This window comes from Euleptes europaea, chromosome 9 (assembly GCF_029931775.1).
Source record: "Euleptes europaea isolate rEulEur1 chromosome 9, rEulEur1.hap1, whole genome shotgun sequence".
Classification (NCBI taxonomy): domain Eukaryota; kingdom Metazoa; phylum Chordata; class Lepidosauria; order Squamata; family Sphaerodactylidae; genus Euleptes; species Euleptes europaea.
In genome coordinates this window covers 12,520,442-12,527,996 of record NC_079320.1, presented here as the reverse complement: position 1 = coordinate 12,527,996, position 7,555 = coordinate 12,520,442, and the positions used below count along the sequence as shown (strand labels likewise).

At 45.6% G+C, this 7,555-nt stretch overlaps 1 non-coding gene across 1 annotated transcript; it reads left to right on the top strand.

The window, feature by feature from the left end:
• Nucleotides 1–3,036: 3,036 nt before the first annotated feature.
• Nucleotides 3,037–3,108, top strand: TRNAA-GGC (transfer RNA alanine (anticodon GGC)). The gene has a single exon. It is a non-coding gene; the product is annotated as a tRNA-Ala (tRNA).
• Nucleotides 3,109–7,555: the final 4,447 nt, after the last annotated feature.

Here is a 7,555-nt window from a genome sequence, read left to right as displayed (position 1 = left end):
AGAAGTGAGCTGTGGCTCACAAAAGCTCATATACCGTGTGAGAAATTTTGCTAGTCTTTATGGACTCTTGCTCTTTTCCACTGCAGATGCTACACAGAATGGATTCTCTTTCACCTTCTTTTGTACATAATGAAGAGCAGATTCTTGAATAAGCAACTATGTGCTGAGATACATATACAGTTGGGTCTTATAAGACCCCTTCCAACACTAGTACACAACAAGATCTCTTAACATGTCACTAGGATTGGCTTCTGACCTCTCTCCCATCCATACTCTAGTCTTGGCAAATAAGGAGTTAAAAGCAACTCCCTCCCTACCCCCCCCCCCATCACTGCAAATATTATATAAGACTAATGGCCTGTTGGTTTTCCATTAAATATTTTTTCAGCACTTTAATGGGCTATTTTTTTTTTTTTTTTGCTTTACAGCAATTTATGTAAAACGGGGAAGAGTATTAGGTTCTCCTCCTGGTTTATTGCCACTTCTTGCACACAATATTGTATAATTGCTTAACAGAAAAAAGCAAACTATGTGGTTGCAAATGGCAGTACCTACTGTGTGAGATTCATTTTGCAAATGTAGATGATATGAATACAGGGTAAAAAGACATTTTTATTTTCACTTTTATAGAAAGTACTCTTCAGAAAGATCGCCTGACCAGTTAAATAAGCTAAAATTAATAGGGTTGCCAGGTCCCTCTTCTCCACCGGCAAGAGGTTTTTGGGGCAGAAACTGAGGAGGGGAGGGTTTATGGAGGGGAGGGACTTCAATGCCATAGAGTCCAATGGCCAAAGCAGCTAGTACCTGGAGGTAATCTCCAGCCCTGGAGATTATGACGTTTAAGCTCATGCATCTTTGAAGATTTATCCCAGACATTACATTCACTGGTTGGTTGCTGATATACGGGATACTACCTTATTGACTGTTTATATTTATTTGTCAGCCTTTATGTTATGCATGTCAGATTGAGCTGTTATCAACCATTTTCTGTTCATGATGTCAAAAAAATAGGCACAGGATTTTTTAGGTTAGACTAGTTAGGCATTCCAGTTTCATACTTTGGACAATTTTTTTTGAACATTTGATAAAATTACACTTGATAAAATTACATCAACACGGTTGATGAATTTAGAATCATAGAGTTGGAAGGGACCACCAGGGTCATCTAGTCCAACCTCCTGCCCAATGCAGGAAATTAACAACTACCTCCCCCCCCGTCCCCAGTGACCCCAACCCTCCCCCCACCATGCAGGATCCCACAATCAAAGCACTCCCAACAGATGGCCATCCAGCCTCTGCTTAAAGACCTCCAAAGATGGGGACTCCACCACCCTCAGAGGCAGCGCAATCCACCGTCGAACAGCCCTCACCGTCAGGAAGTTCTTCCTAATGTTTAGGTGGAATTGCTTTTCTCTTAGTTTAAATCCATTACTCCGTGCCCTAGTCTCTGAAGCAACAGAGAACAAGCTAGTTCCCTCATCAACATGACATCCCTTCAAATATTTAAACATGGCTTTCATGTCTCCCCTCAACTCTTCTCCAAACTAAACAAACCCAACTCCCTAAGTCTCTCCTCATAGGGCATGGATTCCAGACCTTTGACCATTCTGGTTGCCCTCCTCTGGACATGCTCCAATTTGTCAACATCCTTCTTAAACTGTGGAGCCCAAAACTGGACACAGTATTCCAAGTGAGGTCTGACCTATGCAGAATACAGTGGTAGTATTACTTCCTTTGATCTAGACACAATACTCCTATTGATGCAGCCCAGAATTGCATTGGCCTTCTTAGCTGCCTTATCACACTGTTGACTCATGTTCAGTTTGTGGTCCATCCATAATTTGCATTTATTTGTATCATTTATAGCGAGTGTCAAAGAGCTCCAACCGGCTTCCACCAGTTGGGCTGCTTTGGTTTGGTCAAAGGTTTCCCAAAAAACAAAACATTAAACTCCAGGCTTTCGCCCCAAGTCCAATGAGTAGCTGCCACCAACTCTGGACCAACAGTTAAGCCTCCAGGCAAGGGTCCAGAGTAACCCCTGCCAAGCTTCAAATTCAGTGTGACACTTTTCCTGCCAGGCTGAGACCTAGCCAGGACTGTTCACACTTCCCAAAACTGTCTTAGGTTTTTGGTAGGTGGTTTCAAACACGCACACACAAGGCACTTAGATTTAGGCTTGGAATCCCAATCATAGACAAAGCCAATTAAAAGGCTAATGATTTATTTTATAAGATTTATGCTGGTTACAGGAAAGAAAAGTCATGAAGTGTTAAGCAAGAAAATAACAAAATGATTTAGCATAACTAACTCATACAATATTTCAGTTTTCCAAAGTTCACAAAATTGTCAAGACTTTTTCAAAAGCAATGTTCCAATAGTTACCAGTTTCAAGAGTTCTTTCAGCATACAAGAGTTTCAAAAGGTTGTCCAAAGGTTTCTCCAAAAGGTCAGCTTGACCAGAGTTTCCCCCTCAAGGGCCAAAATCAAATGGGTTCTGATGCTGCCAGCACAGCTCTCCTGCTGTACCCCAAAGCGTGCAGGATTTGCTCAGGACTGGTCTGTCCTTATATTCGTTTTCTCAATGACATGAGCTCATAGAGGCCAATTGAGAAAACGAAAGTAATTAGCTGTTAATTAATCGCTTGGTCAGAATGCTGACTCACTAATTGACCCATTCAGATGGTGAAGCCTGCAGAACTCCCTGCACCTGAATGTCGTCACAAACATTAAGATAGTGGCTGACCGATTAGTTACCTTGACAATGCACGGCCTTGCATTCCAAAAAGGGGAGAGGAGACTTTAATGAGTAGCAGCTGGATGCCTATCTTATTCCTTCCCCAGAAGCAGGTTTCAAAATGGAACTATTTTACTGTTCTAACATCCCAATAGCACAAAACTCATAGGCCTCCAGGCCTGAACCAAAGAAATCATGAAACCCATGAAGTTGAGGGACCTCAACTTCTTGACAGTGAGCCTATCGTGCTGTTTGTTATTGAAGTACCTGGAGGTTGGCAACCCTAGTCAATAATGACGGGAGGAGTTGTGGCTCAGTGGTAGAGCATCTGCTTGGCATGCAGAAGGCCCCAGGTTCAATCCCTGGCATCTCCAGTTAAAGGGACTAGGCAAGTAGGTGATGTGAACGATCTCTGCCTGAGACCCTGGAGAGCCGCTGCTGGTCTGAGTAGACAACACTGACTTTGATGGACCAAGGGTCTGATTCAGTATAAGGCGGCTTCATGTGATCAGGTGTTCATGTGTTCAGATCCTAGTCTAGCTCTTAGTACAACACTCACTACACCATGCTGGATGTGATCCTACATTACACTGAAACCCCTTTCATGACATTTCCAGTTGAAAGCAGGGTCAGCCCTGGTTAGTACTTGGATGGGAGACCGCCAAGGAAGTCCAGGGCTACTACACAGAGGCAGGTAGTGGCAAAACCACCTCTGTTCGTCTCTTGCCTTGAAAACCCTACAGGGTCACCATAAGTCAGCTGCCACTTGACAGCACTTTCCTCTACCTCCAAATAGTGCAACATGCGATTTCCCACAATTTTGCCATCAACTTGCCAGGTGCTTTTTCATGGTCCAGGGCAGCTGAGTTTAGGGTGTTTTCAGTGAGGCCCTCTTTCATTTGTGAGTTGTGAGACACTACAACACGCATCCATCTCCACCACAATTTGGGCTGCAAATGGAGTTGGTACATATGGTGATTGCCTCCACATGTGAAGCAGCCCGCCATGTGAATTAGGCATTTCCTCCACTTCAGATCTTCTCTGGAAAAAACATACAGTGGCATGGGGCGGGGGGACTCCACCTGTATGGCAAGATGCTGCATAGGGAGATGAGTCCAAATGGAGCCATTGAAGCTATGGCTTTGCCAAACTAGTCACCAGTTTTGGTTGTTAGGTCAAAAGTATCTATCTCAGAAACTTCTCCCCAAAGATAGATTGTGGGAATGTTTGCTTGTTACCGATCTGTTTGAATGATGCCCTATTGGGGGTGAAGGGGCAATTTCCAGGTTAGGGTTACCAACTCCAGGTGGAAAATTCCTGAAGATTTGGGGGTGGAGCTTGGGGAGGGTGGAGTTTGTGGAGGAGTGAACCTCAGTGTGGTATGATGCCATAGAGTCCATCTTCCCTTCAGGGGAACTGATTTCTGTTAGCTGGAGTTAAAGTTGCCAACCTCCAGGTACTAGCTGGAGATCTCCTGCTATTACAACTTATCTCTAGCCGATAGAGATCAGTTCACCTGGAGAAAATGGCCCCTTTGGCAATTGGACTCTATGGCATTAAAGTCTCTCCCCTCCCCATACCCTGCCCTCCTCAGGCTTTGCCCCAAAAACCTCCTGCCGGTGGCGAAGAGGGACCTGGCAACCCTAGCTGGAGATCAGTTGTAATTCCAGGAGATCTCCAGGCTTCATCTGGAGATTGGCAAACCTAGGGTTACCGCTCCTTTTCCAACTCACACATTTGTTTGGTCCTCTCATTTCAGAGATTTATGTAGAGAAAAGGACATCACAACCTGACACGAGGATGTCAAAACAATCATCAGAAGACGAAAAGGCAGAGGAGACTGCTTGAAACAAAAAGGCCAACTTTTTTTGCAACAGGTGTTGAAATGCCACCCATAAGGAACGGGATGGTCTTTTAGCACTGTGGAAAAAGTTTCCCCCAAATGAGTTGTTTTGGGTTAGCCTGACATTTTTAATCAACTTGCACATGGTCTCTGTTTCACCTGTCCTGGCCCCCTATTTGGGAGTCATCGTCCCCTCCCTCCATGGAATCAGTAGCTACTGAAAGGCATTGCTTGTTAATTATCAAGCGCTGGATACATAGCAAGTCAGCTATCAGTGACAGTAAATGGCAATGCAAGCCGACTATAAAATACCAACAAGTACAAAATACCATGGCGAGTCAGCTGTCAAAAACGGGCAAATATTAAATGCTAGCAATAAAATACTGTCAGATATGAAATGCCATTGCATGTCAGCTGTTAAGCTCTGTCAAATGTTTGTGAAAAATGAAACCAAACACCATCAGATGCCAAATGCAGATATAAGCTTGGATCCTGCTAAAAGTATCAACTGGTTGAAGGATTTCTGGCCACGGGGTGTAACTTCCTTGCCTCCCCTCTTCTACAGCCCAAAATGCCCCCCTGCTGCTTTTGTGGGTCAGGGTAGCCCCCCCCCCCCAGAACAGCATGAAGGGGGAATTGGTGATCTGCTGCAGGAGGGGGGAAATTGGTAAAAATCACACCCCTTCCGTCTGCAGAAGTCCTCTGCAGGATCAAACCCATTAAATTTCTGAAAGTATTTGAATAGCTACTGAATACTCAAAGGCATCATCACAGAATTCTACTTTCACATAATTTAGAGGAGAATTTGCAGAGGGGCTTTTTCTACCTCGAGCTAGGGTTCCCACTTGCCCTCTTATGGCAGGAGACCTGCAGATCATTTCCACCTTTGCCCACAAATGCCCTCCTCACCAGTGGGCAGAAACTGGGGCCAAACCAGGGTATGTGTGTGCGGTTTTCCTAGGGAGAAAAATCAAAAAGAAAAATAAGGCCTTGTGTACTTACAGGCATTTCTAACCATAGAGCTCCTGGCAATTCCTAGGGATACCCTGAAGCAACAAGGGTAACTCTAGGAATCGCCAGAAACTCTTGATCAGAACTTCCTATAAGTAGACAAGGCCTTATTTTTCTTTTTCTTTTTTCTCCTGGGACACTGCCTTCCCCCCCAGCTCTCCTGTGAGTTGTCAGGCAGTGCGGGGCAACCCTACCTCGAGCCTAACTTGAGGGTAGCATTGGGATATAAGCCCACCTGGACCCTCTCCAGGGTTTAAGGGCCAAAAACTGGGTGAGACTAGGGGTGCCAGGTCCCTCTTTGCCACCGGCAGAAGGTTTTTGGGGCGAAGCCTGAGAAGGGCTGGGTTTGGAGAGGGAAGGGACTTCAATGCCATAGAGTCCAATTGCCAAAGTGGCCATTTTCTCCAGGTGAACTGATGTCTATCGGCTGGAGATCAGTTGTAATAGCAGCTCTGTAGCCACCATCTGGAAGTTGGCAAACCTAACTCCGGATGGATCTCTCAACATCTTGTGTAGCTTCACCCTCAGGCTGAGGCCTTTCCCAGTCCATCTACTCAATGTTTATTAACTGGAACCATCAGAGACCGAACCTGAGCCTTTGCCCTCAGTCACTGATCCGTGGCATTTTAGCAGCCGCCGCCAAAACATTTAATTCTTCAAACACATTTTTTAATATGCCGGCCAGCAAAGGAGTTGGGGGCTATTATAAACGACCCAAGAACCGGCTGTGAAAAGATCTAAGCGCAGCGGATGAAAACAAAGACGCGCTCGGCTCTCTTTGTGGTCCCCGGATGATGGCTGACAGGTGGGCCGTGGTACCCCATTTCCCCCCTCTTGTGCCGGCTTTGCCAGAAGGTCTGTGCCCCCCCCCCCCCCCGCACAGTAATGAATCCTGGCAGCACCAGCTGTCAGTCAGGAAGAAAGATTTCCCAGCGCTTTTTTGCCGGCCACTTTTTTCTCTGGCATCAAAGCATTCGACAAATGCCAGATGATGGCGAGGAGCTTCGATTGACAAGCAAGCACTTCTGGAAAAGTTCCGGGCTGGCTGTATGTTTTACAGTTTAAGTCTCTGCCTCCTGACTGATAGGACAGATGATCTTCCTTAAGAGATTTGGCTGCCTGGAACAATTAGGGGACTGTTTACGGGCTTGGGGTGAACCCCTAATCGGCATGCCAGGGAGGTGGTCTGCTCGCGCTCAAGAAAGATGATCTCGGAGTCAGAAATCTTTCTGCTGTTTGCTCTGGGTTCCGACCACAGGAGTCTCCCACCAGTCGAGTTATGCAGCGGCAGTGACCTCTCCTGGCAAATGCCCAGGGATTGGGGGTCTGGTTGAGAAAGAGGTATGCAAAATTAAATCGCAAAATAGCAACAACAACAAAATCCTGAGATTGTTTTTAAAGCATTTATTGCAACTTTAAAAACACACACGCAGAGCTTTCTTTTACACATTTTAAAGCTAAATCTGTTCAGCTGTAAGAGGGAAGAGTGTCTCAAGTTTTAGTTCAGAAAAAAGTATGCTTCCGCAGTCAGAAATGGGGGGCCACTCTGAACTATAGCAAAGTTAGCTGTGCTGGTTGCACAATCTCTTTCTCTCTTGCTCTTTCTCTCACTCTCAATTATGTAGCAAAATGAGATGTTGCAAATTTAAGGGGGTAAAATAAACACCTGAACGCATGAAGCTGCCTTATACTGAATCAGACCCTTGGTCCAACAAAGTCAGTATTGTCTACTCAGACCAGCAGCAGCTCTCCAGGGTCTCAGGCAGAGGTCTTTCACATCACCTACTTGCCTAGTCCCTTTAACTGGAGATGCCGGGGATTGAACCTAGGACCTTCTGCATGCCAAGCAGATGCTCTACTACTGAGCCACAGCCCTTCCCCAGTGAGTTGGGCAGAGATAGAAATGCTCTTGAGAATAGCATGTTGATTGTCCGATTGTCCAGCCTGCCCTTGAGTTTGAACTTAGA